Source organism: Physella acuta, unplaced genomic scaffold, assembly GCF_028476545.2.
Source record: "Physella acuta isolate Inbredline_101_S28 unplaced genomic scaffold, ASM2847654v3 ptg000053l, whole genome shotgun sequence".
Lineage (NCBI taxonomy): Eukaryota > Metazoa > Mollusca > Gastropoda > Physidae > Physella > Physella acuta.
In genome coordinates, this window is record NW_026731573.1 from 335949 (window position 1) to 359000 (window position 23052).

General features: G+C 34.9%; 2 long non-coding RNA genes across 2 annotated transcripts; one reads left to right on the forward strand and one right to left on the reverse strand.

Moving 5' to 3' along the window:
• Positions 1 to 2308: 2308 nt before the first annotated feature.
• On the reverse strand, positions 2309 to 5013 carry LOC131946778 (uncharacterized). Its single transcript, XR_009387779.1, has 3 exons — positions 4736 to 5013; positions 3580 to 3676; positions 2309 to 3272 (listed from the first exon to the last, which is right to left on the reverse strand). It is a non-coding gene; the product is annotated as an uncharacterized LOC131946778 (long non-coding RNA).
• A 5552-nt stretch (positions 5014 to 10565) lies between these two features.
• Positions 10566 to 11874, forward strand: LOC131946594 (uncharacterized). Its single transcript, XR_009387721.1, has 3 exons — positions 10566 to 10588; positions 11206 to 11263; positions 11511 to 11874. It is a non-coding gene; the product is annotated as an uncharacterized LOC131946594 (long non-coding RNA).
• The last annotated feature ends 11178 nt before the right edge of the window (positions 11875 to 23052 follow it).

Here is a 23052-nt window from a genome sequence, read left to right on the forward strand (position 1 = left end):
ATGAAATTTATATTACTTTGTGAAAGATGACATCCGTTAAGTCACCCAATGCGGATCATCTATCTCAACGACAAAATCCTTGAGCCTCTCTCCAGTTGTGTCTATAAGAATAAAACCCTGGTGTTTTCTGAAGACAAGATTCCAGCCATTTTGTTTTGACGAGAGCTAGTCCAAATCTAGATCTTCTTGATCAACGATGTACACTAATATAAAACCTACGTAAATCTAGATTTACATTTAGATCTAGAAATCTATATTTTTGACTAGATAGAAAAAGTATGCCTAGTGTCTCGTAAGTAATGATAGATCTAAATCTACCTAGATCTAGATTAGAATCTAGTAATTTTTCAGTAGCGCTAGAGATCTAACTTAGATATCTAGATCTAGTAGGCCTAGTAAATTAATAAATAAGTAGGCCTAAAGATCGTAAACAAGATTAAATATTTTGAATTGACCTAGCTAGTGTACCTAGATTTAGATCTATCTAGAGCTAGATTCATGTCATTCTAGATCTAATAAAAATCACAGCAGTTACTGAATACATTGGTACGGTCGGGATAAATACTAGATCTAAATAAAATTATTGTGTTAGCAAATTTTCGTGAGAGCTTTTCTCTTCTTTTTTGCCATGCTTTATTTGTCACATTCATGTGCTGGTAGCTTAAAATAAAACATGTTTAGGAAGTTTATTTCTTTCTCCCTTTCATAACGTTGCAAATATGAGTAAGACGCGTATTACTAAAATTAAATAGCTGCGATGAATAATCATTTGCATCTTTTGGGGTATTTTCTTTCCATGAATTGTGAAAGCCACAAAATATGGTATCTCACATTTTGCTTGTAACTCAAAGTAAAATATTACCTGCTCAACTGCTCGTAATTTAAGAAGCTCGTACGTCGAGGCACTATAATGTTGAGGTAGGCTACCACGATCTACTATGTATTGAAAGAAAACTTAAATTAATTTTAGAATAATAGGCCTATAATATAGGCCAATATAGTAATAAAGTATAGCTGTTAGATATTGTTCAGCCTACTAATAAATAATTAAATAGGCCTAACGTAGTGCTGGATATTAGATAAGAAATCACTAGTTCAGTCTGAGAATCATGAACAAGATTGTCATTCGTGTATTATTAAAAAAGATCACATCTCATGCATTAAGGGCTCAGCCTACTAAAAATATTATAAATGCCATTAAATGGCCTACTTTATTATAATTACTAATTTGGCCTAAGTTAAAACTGGACCTAGCCTATTTTATTAGTAGAAATAGTATTAGCCATTAGAGTTAAGTTGTTAAGGCCTTATGTAACTTAATGTAATCAGTGTTAGATATTAATCATCATATCGATCGAGCATATATTATATAATATCGGATAGAGGCCTAGCACTCTCTTATACTATTTACACATCTTACATCTTATTCTCCCAAAGGGAGCTGTAACAGTAATAGGAATTTGAATGACAATCTTGAATCAATTTAGAATTCTAGTTGACTAATTTTTTTTCAAAATTAATACCTATCAAAAAACAGTTTTTTTAACATGTAGAAATTTGTTCTATAATTGTGTCTACTGTTAATCTCTCTCTCTCTCTCTCTCTCTCTCTCTCTCTCTCTCTCTCTCTCTCCAGCCGATCAAACACTATTTCACCCCATGCGAATGGCTATCTCTGTTTCTGTCAATGATCAGATCACCGAGTAACTAATAGATATACCAGCACTTCCTGTGTGGATCAGCCGACTAACTCAATGATAATTGAATCTATAAATAGAATAACAAAAGGAAGGAAACGAAATTTTAAACTGATTTCCGCCATTAAAAAAATAACATGAAACCTACAGTTCACGTCACATCGCATAGGAATTTAAAATAAATATTAGGCCTATTGAATAGAATATAGAAATTTAGATCTAGTGTTCTGGTTAGTAGTTATTTCATGTTTATTAGAATATATTCTAGAATCTAATCATACGGCTGCATAAAAAGAAATTTTGAAGGAAATAGAATAGGAATCTAGAGAAGCGGAGGTAAGAACGTTAAATTAGTAATTTACATGATTTTTTATTGTAGTTTCACTGTTTGTTAGGCCCAATTATTAAATCTTTAGATCAGAGGTCCAGCTTCATCATGTGTGGTATCTTTTGTGGTGCATTGGAATGAAAAGCCCACATACTTATCCCTTCATTTCATGAATTAATTTTGTGAAAGCTTTTTGAGAAAAAAAAATCTTACAAAGTGGGCTGTGGTGTGTAGAGAGCATAAATAAAGAGGAAATTGAATTATTTTATCAAATAATGTTTATTTTGCAAAATAACAGTATGTCTCAGATTTGATACAGTATGCAACGGTGGGTAAAAATTTGTTAAAATTGACAACAAATTATTTTTTACTTATCATTGAAAATTTATTGAGTAATTATTAATTTGAGTAAAACACTTATTCACCCAAATCTGGAGCATCAGAAATTCATTTACAAGATAGTAATTTACATTTTTTTCACAAAATTGTTATTTCCAGTTATGTCATATTTCTTAGCAATCATGCATCTTTTTATTGTGTACGTCAATAAGCAGCATCACTTTGCTCAGCAGGACCTCTATCTAGTATAATTTGAAATTGTTATTGTTTTAAATACATAGTAGTTTTTAATGACTCAAACTTGTTGATATGAAAGAAATTAGAATATATCTACAATGCTGATATTTGGCCATTATTAGAACTTTTTCCTATGCAATGAAACCAGAGACATGACTGTTAGAAGCCAATGAATTGATTTATTTCTGCTATATCAAAGACTTCAAGCTTTATCTGGATTCCTCTGTGCAATGTAGATCTAGAAAATCCTTTCACCCAGTATACTAAGATAGTCTTTATCCATGGTGTGAAATAAAATAATCTTGAACAGCCGGAGGGCCTTGCTCTAAAAACTATGTTGGTCAGTTCCTATTCCTCACAAATAATAGAAAACATTCATGTGTTTTAGTTAACCACTTTGCAGGACTAGCATCTGCTTACATCTTATGAATGTACATCTTATAAATGTAGGCCTACAGCTTATGAATGTATATCAGAATAAAGTCTACCGCTTTACTTGCTCCGAACCAATCCCTTTATTCTCTCTACATCACTTTCTAAGTGTTCAATTTCAGTTACAGTAACACCTTCAACATCAGGTAAATAAATAGATGAATAATTAGACATTAGTGACCAAAGAAATATGCAGTCTCTATTTCAGACAGAATTCTTTTGTGAGAATCTTTACCCATCCTGTAAAAAAAAAAATTTCACTACTAAAAAAAACTATATATTATTTCTAGATTTATTTACTTTATCTTCATGCATGCACAAATTAAATTATAATTTAAATATAAATAATGTATCACTGCAACTTTTTATATACTAGAGGATTAGGATTTTATTTGCAAGTATAAATACTATATGCAAGAATGTCAATCAAATATTATTATGCCATTTTTTTTAAAACAATAATTGCAAGTAATAAGTACAATATTTACTATAGGCCTAGTTATTAGATTGTAACTTCATAAGATGAATAATCAAATATTACACCAACTTCACTTTCATTTACATTCTCCTTGAAGTCTACGATCTATTTCATTCAGAACAGTTTTGCGACAAAATTTATCGCTCGCTCTAGACAAAAAGAGATCCTGTAAAAATAAATAAAACAATGTCAGCACTAAAACGATCTCTAATCATTCATGAACGTCATGGATTTATAAATTAAGTTTTAATTACTATTATAAACATAAGTAAACCACCACTGCCTATAGTAATTATTACTGTTTGCGTACCGGTATGAAGTAAATAATAAGTAGACTAAGTATGTAGGCCTATGCCTAATATTATTACTATTTTTCTTCCATAATAATTACTATACTACTTTCTAAGCTTATTAGACCCAAACACTGTCTCTGTGTATGAATTAGTATGGTTAGAGAATTATATGCAAGTTATTCTAAGCAGCAGCTAGCAAATATCAGTCTAATACTATATTATTATTTTTATACATTATGACACTTTTTTGGTCTTCAATAGCAGCACTACACTGTACACCCTTTATTATAGGCTTATTATAGTAGCACACTGATCATCTGTATATATATAGTATTGAGTAAGTGCTAAATCTAAGTAAAATTAGTATACAATAGTCTACAGCAGGGGTCTCCAAACTTTTCAATCCGAGGGCCGCATTAACTATCAAATTTCTATTCGGGGGCCAGTTTCTTCTAGGCATGTCTTTGATTTTTCTGGGCAAAGTTCCTCAGCCATCACTAACAAACGATTTTTCCTAGGACAAAAAGATCTCCGCGGGCCGGATGAGAGGACTTCGCGGGCCGCATCCGGCCCGCGGGCCGTAGTTTGGAGACCCCTGGTCTACAGCTTGACTATGTTACTATTGTTACAGATTTTGACACTATTTTTCTTCTATAATTTACATATTATTATTGTAAAAATATGAAAGAAAAACAAACCTAAGCTAGTGTAAGAACCAACAGTTGACTAGAGTCTATCTACTATGTGTTAGGAATTGTTCTATCAACAAATTATTATACTACAGAAAAGTCACTATACAGTAGTCCCAGCTAATGTCATGGTCATACCGTTGCATGGTGTATCAAAACTGTTACATACCGTAATTGGACATTATCAGCACAAATACAAAGAAATAGTATGCAAACAACTTATTTTTAGGTAAAATTACTCACCTGAGATTGGTGAATATTTTTTTCAAGAAGAAAAACACGGCCTGTGAATTTTTATTATTTTCTCAAAAACACCTCGATCACAGCTGTCCGACCAGTGTAAAAAAACAGAATCAAACTCGAATTGTGTGAGACGAAAAACACCTATAGTCTGTTTCGGGTATGAATTTGGCTCAAAAGTGATCAAGCTAGTGTATGGCATATTAAAAACTCAGATTTTAACATTTGTGTAGATTCAATGGGGGTTATTTCACTTTGTATCAAAATTGATACAACATGAAATGAAGGGTTAAATATAGAATCTAGTAGGCCTATACTATAACTGTACTGCGCTATACTTTAAATTTGTTACCACAAGAAAAAATCCTATTTACCATTATTAGTTATAATTAAATTAAATTGAAATATTTGTTTATCTTTATAGTTTATAGTAATGCATGCTAATGAGCACTATTCAAGCTGCTGTTATATTTAGGCTCATAGGCCTATATACTCTATAGCTTAGGCTATATACTATAGACTATATATTATATACCAATATTGTGCATAAAACTTAAAGCATGTAAGCATACACAATAATAATTATCATTAGACCTATAGTAACTAAGACTCGTACTATTTAGTACTACTTTAATACTACCTTTAAACTATTAGGCATAATGAAATAACGATTAATGATTTCAGTGTTTTCCGCACTCGAGAGGAAAGAGGTTGCAGGGAACTTAGAGACTAATCTTTGCCAGCATACTGGATTTCTGGTGATGACAATAGCAGCAGATAGTATGCGGCTCAGTTAATACTAAAAACAATTTATTTTAGTAATTAGTGGTAAGCTCTTTTTAAAAATAATATATTATAACATGGTATCGCAAAGATTCAGGTTATCCAATAAATGGTAATTAGAGTCAGGTTTAGGACTATAGTTTAATGCTTGGTTAGTAATATGCATCAAGTTGGGAAAGACATAGAAATGGAAATACATAGAATTTAATGTGTTCATTCGCAAACGCTACTATTTAAATTTTTTTAGGCCTGCTATTTATTGCTGAATAATAAAATCACTATACTTATCCACTATATTATGTTTAAATAAAGTGAGTTTAGATCAATCGAGTAAATAAATTTAATAGCAAGACATAACTAAAATTTACAATGAATATATATATATATATATATATATATATATATATATATATATATATATATATATATATATATATATATATATATATATATATATATATATATATATATATATATATATATATATATATATATATATATATATATATATATATATATATATATATATATATATATATATATATATATATATATATATATATATATATATATTTTGCTATTTTATAAAAGTATGTAAATCACAGAACAAACATTACTTTGTCTACAACTTAACAAAAATGCTACTACTTTGATGGATTGCACTAAATAGGGGTAAGCTTTAATTTAATAATTTGTGAGATATTCTTGCTAGTCTGTGTAAATTGCTTTTCAGGACTATGAGTGTGTGTTTGGCCATCCAGATTTCATAACTACAACTGATGTTCAATTACAAGGGATATTAATCAGTCTCCGTGGACTATACGCTGTGCCTAGTTTCATCCTCAGGTAACTGTACTATAGGCATAACCCATTTTTAAAGTAATTATTATAGCAAGAGATAGCATTATATGTTATAATAAATATAATGGATTTTAATCCAAAATATTTTATTAATTATTGTCTTTTCTTAAATTCTAATAGAGGGTATTATATTTGAATGATAATTGAAACACATATTGTTATAGAGCTCAAAACTATGTACTTATCTAATGTAATTAATATACTGAAACAGTTTTATTGAAGCATATTATTTCATATTTTACCACACAACTGATGTGTAAGGTTAAAGTAAAGACATCAAATCAAAGTATCAGCCATCGATTGAATTTTCGAGAATATATTTTCAACACTATTCTTCGATTAAAAACAAAATTAAGATAATTATAATGTCATAGGTTGGCGTTAACAAAAAATTTTTTTTAATTAAAAACTTAACCACGAAAGTTTAGTGAATAGTATGCAATTTAACTTATGCTATTAAAATAGTTATCAAGAGTAGTTCATATTAAAAGTCAATAGAAAATCTTATTTTAGTGCTTATTAATTTCCATACTAATTTCGGCTGGTCTAAGGCATCTATTCATGAAGGTCTGTATCTTTGCTGTGCTTGCCTTGGAGAAGAATCCATGTCTCTGCTCCATACAGCACAACTGCCTTGACATTAGAGTTAAATATCCTAATTTTTGTGGTAATGGAGATGGCCGAACTTTTCCATATGGGTCGCAGGACTGTGAAAGCGCAGCGGGCTCTATTAACTCTAGCGCGTATGTCCTCCTCTGTGCCTCCCGTTTTGCTGATCTTGCTGCCAAGGTAGACAAACTCTTGCACATCATTTACCTGTCTTCCGTCTATTGACACTGGAGCCTCCTGTTTATTGTTAATTCTCATCATTTCCGTCTTTTCTTTGTTGATCTTCAGACCTACGCGCTGCGAGATGGCTCCTAATGCATCAACTTTTTCTTGCATGTCCTGTAGCCTGTGCGAGAGTAAGGCAAGATCATCTGCAAACTCCAGATCTTCTAGTTTCCCCGTGAGTGTCCACTGAATACCTTTTCCAGAACTGGCATAGGCTGTGCGTGTCACCCAGTCGAGAACCACCAAGAAGAGGACGGGCGACAGCAGACATCCTTGTCTCACACCTGTGTTGACCTGGAACTCTTTAGACAGTTTCCCTGCATGGCTAACTTGGCATGAAAATCCATTGTAAAGTTGCTGGATTATTTCCACTAACTTAGCAGGTACACCATAGTGTCTCAACAGATTCCATATTGTTTGCCTATCCACACTATCAAAGGCCTTCTCAAAGTCAACAAAGCAGATGTAAAGCGGGGCTTGCCATTCTATCGTCTGTTCTACAATAATTCTAAGAGTGGCTATCTGATCGGTACAAGATCTTTCCTTCCTGAATCCTGCTTGTTCCTCTCTTAGCTTAAGGTCAACCGCCTCTTTCATTCTGTCCAAAATAACTCTGGTAAGGACTTTACTTGGTATGGACAACAAGGTAATGCACCTCCATTTTCCACACTGAGATAAGTCACCGTTCTTAGGCAACTTCACAAGGAGGCCCCTTTTCCAATCGGTTGGGATCTGTCCTGTGTTCCAGACTAAGTTAAGTAATTTATGAAGTCGATTTACTACTTCTTCCCCACCTTGTTTTAATGCCTCTGCTGGGATATTATCTGGTCCTGCTGCCTTGCCACTCTTCAAACTATTTAAGGCGTTGAAAATTTCCTGTCTGGCGATTTCCTCGGTATTGATGTTAAGGGGTTCCCCTGGCTCCAGGTCTGGTGGATCTTGAGGTGCTGGACCGTTTAGTATTTCCTGGAAGTGCTCTCTCCATCGTGCCAATTGTTCCTCAATTGACGTTAGAAGTTTACCATTTTTTCTCCTCACTGGCCTGTTGGGATTGGTTTTCCTCCCACTCAGAGCTCTGGTTGTTGCATAGAGCGTCTTGAGATCTCCCTTACTGGCAGCTGTTTTCGCCTGCTCTGCCATTTCATTTATAAACAATCTCTTGTCATTTCTTAGTTTCCTTTTCACCTCTTTAGCCTTTTCGTTATATCGAGCGGCTGCTGCTTGTTTTTGCTGCCGTGTTTTTGCTTGATTTAGTTCGCTCTTTAGGCTTTTTCTTTCTTCCACCTTCTGCCATGTATCATCTGTGATCCAGGGCTTCCTGTTTGACGCTCTGCCTCCTAGAGCCTCTTCGCAGGCTTCAATAGTGGCTTGCTTAAATATTTCCCAGATGTGTTCAACTGAATCAAAATCTTTCTCTTCTGTCTGTAGAGCTTCAAACCGATTCTTTAGGGTGACCTGAAAATTTGTCCTGTTGTCTTGCGTCTTAAGTTTACTTACATCAAATCTTCGTGGATCAATTTCATGTTGCCTCTTCTTTGCCTTTAGCTTCATCTTCAGTTTAGCAACAACCAGGTGGTGGTCGGATCCTATGTCTGCTCCTCGCTTTGCTCTCACATCTTGCAGTGAGGCCCTCCAACGACGCCTTACCGCGACATGATCAATCTGATTTTCGGTATGATGATCTGGTGATATCCAGGTGGTTTTATGACACCTTCGGTGGGTGAAAAGTGTACCGCCGATAGTAAGCTCATTTGAGGCACAAAAGTCTGCGAAGAGTTCACCATTTTCATTCATTTCCCCTAGGCCATTGGTTCCCATCTCCATTTCCCTGCCTCTGTTGTCTTTGCCTACTTTGGCATTTAAATCACCCATGAGGATCAGCATGTCGCGCTTGGGTACCTTATCAACCACCGACTGAAGCTCTTCGTAGAAACGGTCTTTTTCTTCCGCGTCTGCGTTGTTCGTAGGAGCGTAGCTTTAATTATTCGATCAGATACAGGTTCCCATTCCATCAGGCTTTTTGTTGCCTCCTTTGTCAATAGCAAGGCTACGCCTGCCTCTCGTGGGTCGTCCTCATTTTTTTTTCCCGAGTATAACAGTGTTTCTCCCGTCTGGAATTTTGTCTCTCCAAAGGTGTTCCATCTTGTTTCGCACAGGCCAAGCACTGTAAGATGATACTGTTGCATTTCTTTCACTGCCTGTGCACACTTCCTTGCTTCCCATAGTGTTCTGACGTTCCATGTTCCTATTAGGATAGGTTTCTATTGCGACAGTAGTTTTGGGGCTGTGGATTTAGTTTTCCTCGGTTGAAGAAGGGGGGTCGGCTCTGTAGCTTCCTTACGGATTTGGCTGCATTGCGTCATACTTCTCCTAAGTGGAGCCCTGATTCTCGCGAGGACTGGATTTGTTTCGGATTTGGCTTCGGTTTCTGTAACTGTCTTTTGTTTTATGTGGACGAGTAGTTAGCCCATCGCACAACCCCCAACCTGGAGGACCAGGGCACATCGTTTGGTCTGGCCCCTACCCACGCAGATCTGTCCGACTTGGTTAGACCTGCCAGGAGCACTAGGCTCCCGCCGGCATAGCTCTGGGGGTCGGCGGGGCACACATCCATCAGGATGGATATATATATATATATATATATATATATATATATATATATATATATATATATATATATATATATATATATATATATATATATATATATATATATATATATATATATATATATATATATATATATATATATATATATATATATATAATATATACATATATATACATATATATATATATATATATATATATATATACATATATATGTGTGTGTGTGTGTGTGTGTGTGTGTGTGTGTGTGTGTGTGTGTGTGTGTGTGTGTGTGTGTGTGTGTGTGTGTGTGTGTGTGTGTGTGTGTGTGTGTGTGTGTGTGTGTGTGTGTGTGTGTGTGTGTGTGTGTGTGTGTGTGTGTGTGTGTGTGTGTGTGTGTGTGTGTGTGTGTGTGTGTGTGTGTGTGTGTGTGTGTGTGTGTGTGTGTGTGTGTGTGTGTGTGTGTGTGTGTGTGTGTGTGTGTGTGTGTGTGTGTGTGTGTGTGTGTGTGTGTGTGTGTGTGTGTGTGTGTGTGTGTAATTTGATTGCTATTTTATAAAAGTATGTAAATCACAGAACAAACATTACTTTGTAGTGTCTACAACTTAACAAAATGCTACTACTTTGATGGATAGCACTAAATAGGGGTTAGCTTTAATTTAATAATCTGTGAGATATTCTTGCTAATCTATGTGTAAATTGCTTTTCAGGACTATGAGCGTGTGCTTGGCCATCTAGATTTCATAACTACAACTGATGTTCAATTACTGTGCCTAGTTTGATCCTCAGGTAACTGTACTATAGGCATAACCCATTTTTTAAAGTAATTATTATAGCAAGATAGCACTATGTTATAATAAATATAATGGATTTTAATCCAAAATATTGTATTAATTATTGTCTTTTCTTAAATTCTAATAAATCAGTGAGCTGTACAACATAGAGCAGGGGTTCCCAACCCCATGCCCGCGGGCGCCATGGCGCCCGCCTTACGATTCGTATGTGCCCGCCTCTAATTATTCGACAGAGACAGAATTTTTTTCATAAACATTATTGAAAGGTTGAAGGGGATGGAAATCAAAAGTTTGAGGGGGGGTGCAAATCGAAAATTTCAGATAGGGGGTGCAAATCGAAAGTTTTGTCCCCGGGTGACGGGAAGGGGTCGCTACGCCTCTTGAAGGAGTTTGTCGATTTAAAATAGGTGGTGCCCGCCACCCTACCGATATTTTAGAATGTGCTCTAGAGTAAAAAAAAAACGTTGGGAACCCCTGACATAGAAGGTATTATATTTGAATGATAATTGAAACACATATTGTTATAGAGCTCAAAACTATGTACTTATCTAATGTAATTAATATATTGAAACAGTTTTATTGAAGCATATTATTTCATATTTTACAACACAGAGACTGATGTGTAAGCTTAAAGTAAAGACATCAAATCAAAGTATCAGCCATCAAGAGGGTAAATATTGATAGTCTACAAAAGTCTACTTCATTAATCTTCAATATGAATGAACACAATTTTAAATCTATAATCTTTGTTGATAATGTTTTTTTTCTTGTTATTCATCATGTTCAGTGCTTTATCTTTTCAAAGTAATTAGTTATAATAAAGAAATATTAGAGGTGGTAATATAAATTTGTAACGTATATCTCTTGCTAGTTCCACAAAAGAAACTCAAAATATTTTGCCTTTATTTCATTTACAGAAGAACATTAAAAATCATATTGTGATACACAAATCAAGTAGATCTATGACCAGCATTATGATACAGGCCAAGAAAAAGCTGGATATTTGATTGGAAGGGTGGCACAAAAAAGATGGGTTATCACTAGGGAAACAGCAAGCCAAATACTTCTAAACTTATTTGAATCATTTTTGCTGTTTATTATAATTCATCCAATTGTCTTATTAACTATATAAATTTATATATATACACAATTCCTAATATAGAATTTCTAAAAATGTTTTATTATAATATTTAAAAATGAAACAAGAATTTTCATTTTAATCTGCAAAAGCTACATTCTGTACATTATTATTTTCAAACTACATCATATATTTTTCTCTTCTCTGATAAAAAAATATTCCTCAAATTGTTTGTGTCAAGTATTTTATTTTTATCAATGCAATTTTATAATAATTACTTTTATACAAATTCTTTTGAAAACTGTTCTTTATTGATTTGTATCACTTTCTTTATTTCTGAAAAAAAAACTGTTTGGGAATCCTTTTTTTGTTTCTTTACAAATTAATAAACATAAATACCTACCAGGCTTAATATCCAGCAACATTAAACAATTAAGTCGGGCCCATTGTAAGTAATGGTAAATTTTATACTAATTAATGTGATTTCTCCTGGCCACCTTGTTTCTGAATACCTTCAACTGTGTCAATGTTGCTACCAACCCCAATAATTAAAACTGAAGCCATTTATTATGAAGTAAAACTTTGGTGTAATCCAAATCCACCCAGTTGCCGGAGGGCAAGGTACCAAACATGATGTCCAGTAGAGGGTTAAAAAGTATCATTATTAAATCACTATTAAACCCCTCCTCGCCTACGCCACTGCTTGTATGCATATGGACGTTATCGGAATTTACTGTATTGCTTATAAGTCGAAAATGCGAAAAAGACACGTTTAACATTACTAGTTTGAAGAATAACATTCATGTTAGCCGAAACAGGTTTATTCTAAAGTTGTTTAAATTTATTTTATTGTTCATTACGATTATGTTGTCGTAAAATATAGGCCTATTTAAAAAAAAGCGTAACTAAAAAGTGTTTTAACGCATTTTCTTCTTACAAAAGCCTCACATGCATGATATCATTAACATTACGGCAAATCAAACCATTCAATTATTACGATGGGCAACAAATAAAACGCCCGCATCAAGGTACAGTTCTTATGCTATCGACATTAGCTTTAACCCCGACAACTAACGTGCCCCTAAACCAAGAATTGAAATCTTGACCCATTATTCTGATTAATTAGTGGTTAAACATCTTTAGGCATCTGAAAACGTTAGTTTTTAATCTAGTGTACTCAAAAAGGAACAACATAAAGCTTTATGCCGCCTTAAAAACCCAATCCCATGTTACGCAAGGCGTCGATAGAGAAAGAAGGCTTTGAGTCAGAACAGGCAAGGGCTTAGATAACTGCCAAAATACCTAATCTGTAGACCTCACAAGTCTAGACGATATATTAGTGCCTCTGTTTTTAGACTTTCAGAACAAATACATGTGATGTGGTCAGTAGGCACATAAAAGAGAAAAGTAGTTTTAATCTAGAGACTTCAAACATTTCTGAAGGACCGAATTTGAACTTGTAGGCTGTGGTGTCGATGCCAAAGTTTAGCGTCGTCCGCAAAGATAAGCTATCGTTATATCATCTCTATGCCCATATTGGGACAGATATTTACAAATGTGTAATATAGGACAGAATACATAGCTACTCAACAGAGATAAGCGCAATCACTTGTCCACGACTTAAGAAACCACTGTAATGCAAAACCCTCCTAAATGGAAAATGTCTTAGATCTGTGTGTTTAATACAAATGTGTACCTCGTCGCGAGTTAGGACCTGTAGGTAGTCTGTTACTACTCTATATCTAAAAACAATAAAAAGATAACGTGAATTTTTCTTGTTCAATTTCTTGGTTAACTGTATTTGTTGCATCTTGTTCAATTTTGTTAATATTGATTAACCTAAAGGGTTCAAATGTAACAAAGGAAAATTGTGACTAAGTTTCCGGGTGCGGGTATGCGGACACTAGTTAAAGTATATATCTATTTATATTTATAGAAATGAAAGTATGTTTATCTGTTTGTCCTATATGAATTACTACATCTTTTTTTTACACCTTTTTCATCGGTTCGCCATAAAACTTTGTGAACAGAAGAGGGGGGGGGAAGCAGAGCCCCCCCCCCCCACCCCCAAAAGAAAAGTCTATCGACCACACCCCCCCCACCCCCGAACGAAACGGAATTTATAGAGAGAAAAAATATATAGTTTTAACAGTGTCCGCACGCCCCCCCCCCGGAAAGATTTCGCCAGGGCGGCGCCCTAGCAGGAAGCGGAGGCGTAGCAACCTATTCCGGCGCCCGGGGCGAACTATCAATGTTGTGCCAACCCTATTCAAACGCTGGCAAAAAGGCGCCCATCCCTACATACAGTCCCCTATATAAAATAATTGAGGATATCAGTCATGTATAAATATGTTTTCTTAAATTTTACTGAAGAATGAGGATTTTAAAAAAAAAATTGTCTACCCCTTTTGGCGCCCCATTCGATCTGGGGTCTCTGACAGGAAGCAATGCAATTTTTCTCCATAAAAATAAAAGCCAGATGCAATTTGACACTGTTCGTACGAGAGTCATAAAATTTTGGGGAGTTGGTGAAAAGGGTTTCGAGAAAGAAAAAAATTCTTAAGTTTGGCACCCTGGGAGGGTTCGATTTTTCTCATTATACGATTATGAGCCCAGAATCCAGAGGGGAATCCAGAGGGGCTATCTCATCGATTGCGGTCATAGGTAATTCTAGATTCAGCAGAGGCGTAGCGTGGGGGGCGGGGGGTACATATGTCCCCGGGCGCCAACCCTAGGGGGAGCCAAAATGGGTGGGAAAAATTTAAAAGCTCATTTTAGCTACAGTTTTCCATTATAAATATTTAAAAAATACGGGGGGGAAGCCAAATTGAAAGTTTGTCCCCAGGCGCCAGGAATGGTGCTACGCCTCTGAGATTCAGTGATAAAACTACACCAGGTTCATCCGCCAGCTCCCCGGCGGTTGAGTGGCCCAGAGCGGCCAATACCCACCTCGGGCGACACTAAGGTTTAGATGGGCTTCTATAAATGTTCACTAAGTAGAAAAATAAGCGCCCACCGGCCCTGGCAGTTGGCGACAGCGAGCGCCCCGGGCTCTACAGAGAGTGCCTCTTTAAAGAGCACCCTACAATAGGGACACGGTGGCACACGACATTTTATAATTAAACCGAATTAGGGGCGCCCCTGCGGAAATATAACCAGTGTCACCCTGGAGCGCCAAGGGACGCGTCTCTAACACATGGGCGGTCGCCAATGTGTGTTCTACCTCACTATTACAGAGGTTGATTAACGTACACTCAAGGCTTTCATACAGTGAGCCTTGGTGCGACTAGGCGGCAGTGTGGACAAACCCGCGCCCCAAAAACGAATATGTGGGTTTGTTTGTTTAAGCATTACCAAAGATTTCATTCGTTTGTCATTCGATTTGGTGGCGCCCTGGCAGGGTTCCATTTAGCTCCCCGGGTTTTTCCGTGAGTACTATAGTACCTTTGTTCGTTTTAATAATTGCGAAACGCTATGAATATGATGGGCTACTATAATCGCTCACTATACCGAGTGAGGCGCCTTCCTACCTAGGCCCACCTACCTACATACCTAACTCCCTGCCTACGTACCAACCTATCTACTAACCTGCCTGCGCTGCTGCCTGCCTACCTACTTTCCTACCTACTGTTATTCCTGCCAAACTGCTTTCCTTCCACCCCGCCTGTCTACCCACCTCACATCCTACTTACACACACACATATCTTCGTATGTATATATGTATGTGTTAGTGTGCTCTAGGACTATGTATTTTTACATTTTTTTTGTTACGTAGAACTATTCAGTATAAAAAAGTTTCCTTCTTTTTTTTTTTTTTTGACGTTGTAACTGCCGCTAAAATATTCTTTTTTGTATGTGTGCATAAAATAGTGTAGGTTCATTAACAAAAGTAAATTTAAGTATGTATTTAAGTGTATATAATCATTTTCGTAAAGCCAATGTGTTCATAATCTTAAATTTAAAAACCCTTGAAACTCGATAGCCAAAGATTTAGAATGAGAATAATTGCTATTTAACCAGAAACACCTATTCTAATTTCTGTAATAACATTTTTTTAAAATAAATATACACAAAGATAGATTGTTTTCTTATATAATTAATTTAAAAAGTCAACTGTATTTCATAACGAAAATTAACACAAAATACATTCGAATAGAAACTGTCAAGGGAGACTACTCTAATATTTGTAGGAATAATAGTTTTTATTTAGAGTTTTTTACTTTCTCACATATACGAAGTATAGAGAAAGTATTGTAATCGTGCACAAAAATCACTTGAAATTTTAACAATTTTCACCGTATTACACCTCAGTCCTTCATCACATCCGAAGTAGGGCCCTATAGAGGACTTATTTTAATCGGGCAAAAATTATCAATCCAGATTTATCAAAATCAAGAGGTTTTATGCGTAATCCAGTCTGAAAAACTGGGCTTTGCAATTCTGTCCGTATGTCTGTGTGTCTGTGTGTGTGTGTGTGTGTGTGTGTAAACACGATAACTTGAGTACCGTTACAGCTAGGTTGATGAAATTTCATATATAAGTATTTTATCAAAATCGTGGATCCGTATTATTTTGAGTGATTTCCGATAACCGGAAGTGGTACTTTTTCTACTTTGAATTTTTCAAAAGCCTATAACTTGTTTACTATTTCAGATAGATAAATGAAATTTCACATGTAAGTATAAGATCTAATTCTCTACCTTCTGGTAAATTTTGAGTAATTTCCGTTAACGGGAAGTACTAATTTACGCTACTTCCGATTTCTCAAAAAACTAATGTAAATTTTTAAAGAACTTATAATATTGCGCACTATTATGCACTTTTTAAATTTTGCGTTCACTTGGTGTGCAATTCTTTTGTCTACGAGATTTTATTCTATTTTTAAAACTTTAAGTATTTAAAATGGATTAAAAATCATGTCTATAGCCCGAGTTCCCATCCCCTGTTTTTTTATATAAGAATAAATGAGAAAGTTTAGGGGAGATCATTCCCGGTTTATTTATTATTAGAAGAACAGTTAATCATGTAGGTTCTATTAAAGATTACCTTGCATTTAAAAAAAAAGATATTCGATAGGTTTAGAATGAGAAATAGTCAAAATTATTTATTATATACATTAGTTGTTTTTTTTAATAATATAGTACAAAGACCTGTTTTAATTATTTTTTTTAAAATCTTATTTTAATTAATAAATTATAAATGAAGATCGAGGATCTATATTTTTAGCGCAATTTCCATTCTGGAGAATTGCGTTTATTAACTCGTCATTTCTGGGAATGGATGGATGAATGAATGAATGTATGTCCGGGCTTTAAGTCGTATCTCCTCCTCAACGAAGCAATATCGATGACTAGTTCCAAAAGCAATTATGTTAAGCAAGTTACGAGAATGAACATAGGCCATAAAAATTCCGGGTTTCTTTCATGGATTTCCAGGAAAAGCAAAAAAAACCTCGAAAAAATGCAGTTTTTGGCCCATATCTCGGCAACCAGACCACTTAGCGACTTGAAACATGTACCAATCGATTCCTGCCATAATTTAGAACAATATTGCCGAAGAAAGTTTTCAAAAATATCCTCTCGTAGGCGCAATTTTAAAATTACATAAACACCTACAAACCGATCGTTCTTCTAGCTTCAACGCACCCCAGCATTATACGTCAGAGCTATTTTTAGATAACATAAGGAAATTGCGCATAAATGTCACTAGACTTTTTTAATTAACTTGTTTAAAAATAGTTTAACTGTCCCTAAAAAATTGTATCAATCGCTGAGAAATTAAGAATTAATAATTACGTTTAACGCTTTATTAATTAAACGAGTTGAATTATTTCCGTTTTGATAAACTCTCTCTCTCTTCATAACTACTAACGCTTTATCGTTGAGTTTCTCGAAAGAAAAATACAGGAGAGCGTTAGTTATCATTGACTCTGTCATTGATAATTTCATTGAGTCTTTCATAGAAAATAGTGTTTGATCGGCTGAGAGAGAGAGAGAGAGAGAGAGAGAGAGAGAGAGAGAGATGCTTATTAAGTTTTTTTTTTAAGTTAAAGTGAATGATTATTTATTAATTTATTAACATTTAAGCCTCCCCCACCCCCCGTGCGTGATAATTATATCTAGTTGAAAACCAATAAATACATAGATCTATCAACAATCAATATAATCCCAAACATACTTGCATACTTTTCAATACACAAAAAAACGCTGTCAAAATTAACCGCCCTCTGATTACGATTTTTAGTTATTTAGTATTAGAATCTAGATTTAGATATATCTATCTAGATCTATCATAAAGGAGATTATTGTAAAATTTAATTAAAGCCTAATGCCAAAATAAACAGAATATCTACTAGATCTAGGCTCATTTTATTACCTCAAATAAACACCTTTTATAACTTTTATTTGATGACTCAGGCCTATAAAGTTTCCAACAAAAAAAATACGAGTTTTCCAGATTCTGCTAGATTATTTAAATTGGGCCAAAGGCTTATAAGGAAAGGCTTATTAGGCTTTAGTTTTTAATTAGGCAACAAGGCAGAGGCTTAATGCTGCTTATAGATACTATAGAATACTATAACTATATACAACACTTTTCAACTTTCGTCACAACTTTTGTACACAGTAAGAAAACCTAATACATCAAATTTGGAGAAATAATTTATTTATCAATCTTCACAATAACATATAAAGCCAAAAATAGATCTGTCAAGATTATTGTAATAATGGGATTTTCAGATTTTTGTTGAACTATGGTAGATGGAGGTATAAGTTGCCTTTCACATTTTCACATCACTTTTCATTTCCTGAAACAAAACAAAATTATTTTCTTAATATATATATATATATATATATATATATTTATATATGTATATATATATATATATATATATATATATATATATATATATATATATATATATATATATATATATATATATATATATGTATATATATATATATATATATATATGTATATATGTATATATATATATATGTATATATATATATATATATATATATATATATATATATATATATATATATATATATATATATGTATATATATGTATATATATATATATACATTAGTACAAATCAAACTATTTATAAAAATACACATTGTATCAATCATCTCAAATGACTTGGTGTTACCAGGTAAAATATTTTTTTAAATACAATATTTATACAAATAAAAAATCTATCTCAATCAACATGTTCAAAATAAACCAAAGTAAACTTGTGATAACTTGCCTGATTCAAGTTGAGAGATTCACCCAGTTTTGGCCACTGTAGCAGATTAGATGCTTGTATTGTAAGTAGGTCTTCAACTACGGCTCAATAAAAACTGCATGAGCCATAGTACTGGTTAGTGATCTACTTACCAGCCCTATAATACTTGTGATATACTGATTGCAATTTAGTTTTAGTCCTGGAGATCTGTTGTAGGCATAGACTTAACTGTTAAATATAAATATTTAAAACAACAGGGGATGGGAACTCGGGATATAGTTATGATTTTTAATCCATTTTAAATACTTAAACTTTTAAAAATAGAATAGAATCTCATAGAAAAAAGAATTGCGGACCAAGCGAACGCCAAATAAAGAGGTTCATAATAGTGCGCAATATTATTAGTACTTTATAAATTTACATGCGTTTTTTTTAGAAATCGGAAATAGCGTAAATTAGTACTTCCGGTCAACGGAAATTACTCAAAATTTGATAGAAGGTAGAGAATTAGATCTTTTACTTACATGTGAAATTTCGTTTATCTATCTGAAATAGTACTCAAGTTATAGGCTTTTGAAAAATTCAAAGTAGAAAAAGTACCACTTTCATTATCGGAAATCGCTCAAAAGTTGATAGAGATCTACGATTTTGATAAAATACTTATATATGAAATTTCATCAACCTAGCTGTAACGGTACTCAAGTTATGGTGTTTACACACACACACACACACACAGACACACACACAGACATACGGACAAGAATGCAAAATTATGTTTTTCCGTATCAGTGAGGTGTAAAACGTCGAGATTTGCAAAAATATAGATTTTTTTTTGCACGATTACAAGACTTTCTCTATACTTTGTATATAAGAGAAAGTAAACAATAAGCCTGAACCCCCTTCAATACTAAATGAGAGTATGGACGTTAATGGTGGATCCCAAAGTTAAAAATTAAAACAGCGCAAAATTTCAGGAAACCATGTTACGTATTTTCCTTAGGTATAAAAAAGGTGTTTACAATGTGTTTTATATTTTATATTAAACCAGTGTGCCCGTCCCGCGCGCTTCTACGGTCGCAGAAACAGACTGGCGTAATATTTTAAGAGGATTCCATAAATACATTAGCAATTAGATCTACGTATTTTTTGACGCTTGACCTTGATTTCTAAATCTGAACAATTTAAATGTAAACAAAGCCGGTGTTATATTACTTTCATCATAGTTTTTGAGGCGCAAATTCTACCATCGTATCCATAATGTATCGCACTCTTTAAAAAGAACGTAGGCGCAATAGGGTTTATGAGGGATCCATACAGGGGCGCTGGAACACGCCAGTGGTGTCGTTTCACCCCTGTGCAGGATGGCCAATCGTATTCTGTTCCCGGGCAACCAACGACGACACTTTTTTCATTTAGTCATTAAATGCAATAGATAAAAGTTTCCCTACTGTACGGCGCTCTTTAAAACTCATAGTGTTCCTCCGGAAGCCAGTGGCGCACCGGGTCAAACGACTGTTTGGGCCCAGGGTATTCCTTAGGTGCAGGTTGTTGAAAATAAGTAGTTCCCTCACCCTCACATCGCCCAATGTACAGACCCAGGGTTCTAAAATAACTGCTGGGGATCTCTGTGCTCTAACCTGCACAAACGGGGCGCTACCATCCGATAATTAATTTTGGGAAATTATTGAATACCCTCTTGGGTATTTTCGACAGTTAAGCTGCACCCCCGAGGTTGTCTTAGCATCGGGGCCCCACTAATTGTAGTCGCGCACATGAATAAATAGCCTACATTCTTTTTAAAGAGCCCCTTCACTAGGAATACGTAATAGTGAAGTAGAACACACTTCGACGACAGCTCGGGTGTCAGGGACGTAGTGGGGAGCTCTCGGGAGCCCAGGTTATAGTACCGCTGGGCAAAGCGGACGGCCCCTGGCTCGGTTTTGTCATCGAATGTCGTGTGCCAAGGAGTCAATATTGTAGAGTGCTCTTTAACACAACCTTAGTGCTCATAGGATATCCCAGGGCGCCAAATCGCATTCTGTCGGGGCGCCGGCAGACGCCTCTGATTCCATATAGTCAGCGATTATTGTTGCTCATCGTGTCTTTAGTGTATAGCTTTAAAAAAAAACGAACGTAGGCGTCATAGTGTTCACAAGGTAGCACGGGGCGCTTCGTGTTACGCAATATCCGGAGCACCTACTTACGCAAAAAAGAGGTTTGCTAGAGCATATTGGCTAAGTATTTCTAGGATAATGGCGCTGTATGGCCAAATAAAAGAATTTGATTCGAATGATGAAACCATTCAAGATTAACTAGATAGGTTAAGCTTTTACCTTGAAGCAAACGACATGACGATAGAAGCCAAAAAGAGAGCTGTTTTGTTAACAGTCATAGGGCCTCAACAATTTAGGCTACTAAAGGACTTATGCGCACCAGCTAGTCTAACTACCAAGAGCTTTAACGAGCTGAGCAAATTGCTAACAGACCACCATGCGCCTACCCCATCAAAGTTTCTATGTCGAGCAGGGGCGGAACTACAGTGCCGCCAGACCCCGCAATGCGGGGGGGGGGCCCACGCCATTTAGGGGCCCACAGCCGACCCTAAAAATTTTTATTATAGTTTCTTTAAAAATCTAATTTTCTTGCAATTTTTGACTTAATGTTTGTTTTGAAAAACGATTACCATAGCTGCGGTTTGATTAACTTTATTCTATAGACACCATCCCCACGCTCTTGTATATTCTTTTTCCCTTTAAACCACTGTGAAAGCCAAGTCCTCTCTCTATCCTACAATTTAACTTAACAAAGATAAGCAAACGTTCAAACCACTTCCAAGACTTATTTCCCTTTTTTAAATAGTCAAATTGGGATGCTCATAAGCTCCTTTTAATAGATTTGTACTAAACGAATCAAAAAGCATTTACTTCTCTTACTAAATATTTTTTCATAAAGTACTTACTAAAGAATGACATTGTATAACAAGGAAATGTATTTAAAACTAATAATATAAATACAAAAAAATATATAAATAATCATAGCACGAGACACCATTACTTCTACAAAGATTTAATGTTTTATATTCTTTTGGCCAGATGAATCTCAGGTAGATAAAACAAAACTAATTTTCTCGTACATGCACTTACACACATGACATTATGTAGTAATTTGTTTTATAAGTGTCCGAATTTTCATATTTGGTTTTATTTCCTAGAAATGAAAAAAAAAAAAACCCAACAGACCAACAATGAGTGTCCTGTCTGTTCGTATTTTGTGTATATATATATATATATATATATATATATATATATATATATATATATATATATATATATATATATATATATATATATATATATATATATATATATATATATATATATATGGGGGGGCCTAAAAAAAATTTTTTGCGGGGTGGCCCTATTTTTCTAGTTCCGGCACTGATGTCGAGCTAGATTTGACGGTAGGACTCGTCAACCAAACGAGTCAATATCAGAATATGTTGCTGCTTTACGTCATCTAAGTGAATTTTGTGAATTCGGAGACACGCTGTCTGACAGACTATGTGAAAAGTTTGTGACAGGTGTAAACAGCCCTGATATTCAAAGAAAGTTGCTGCTCGAGTCAGATCTAACATTAGAAAAAGCAATACAACTAGCAACTTCATTCCAGCAGTCATCCGATGCGGCGAGATCTCTAACGTCTTCAGAGATCCATGCAGTAAACAGCGGGTTAGTCAATAAACACCAACCCCATCAGAGCATTTCAACTTATGCTAAACAGCCTGCACGTTCAAATCCTAGATCTAAATCTAGTAATAATTATCAAAAATGTCATCGATGCAAAGGTCCCCATGCATCTCATCGGTGCAAGTTCAAGTCTGCAACTTGTTATAAGTGCAGTAAGCAAGGTCACATTGCCAAGGCCTGCTTTGCAAAGTCTTCGTCTGTTGCTAAATCTAGCCAGTCAAGACAGTACCGCAACCAAAGGCAGCACTATGTTAACTCTCACCAAGACTACCTAACCCAACCAATGAACCACTCTACCTGTGAAAATGCTCAAACTGATTTGCAGCCGGAGTTCAACCTGTTCCCTGTGAAATCAGAAGGTCATGCTCCCATCAGTGTACTAGTTTATATCAACGGTAAGAGC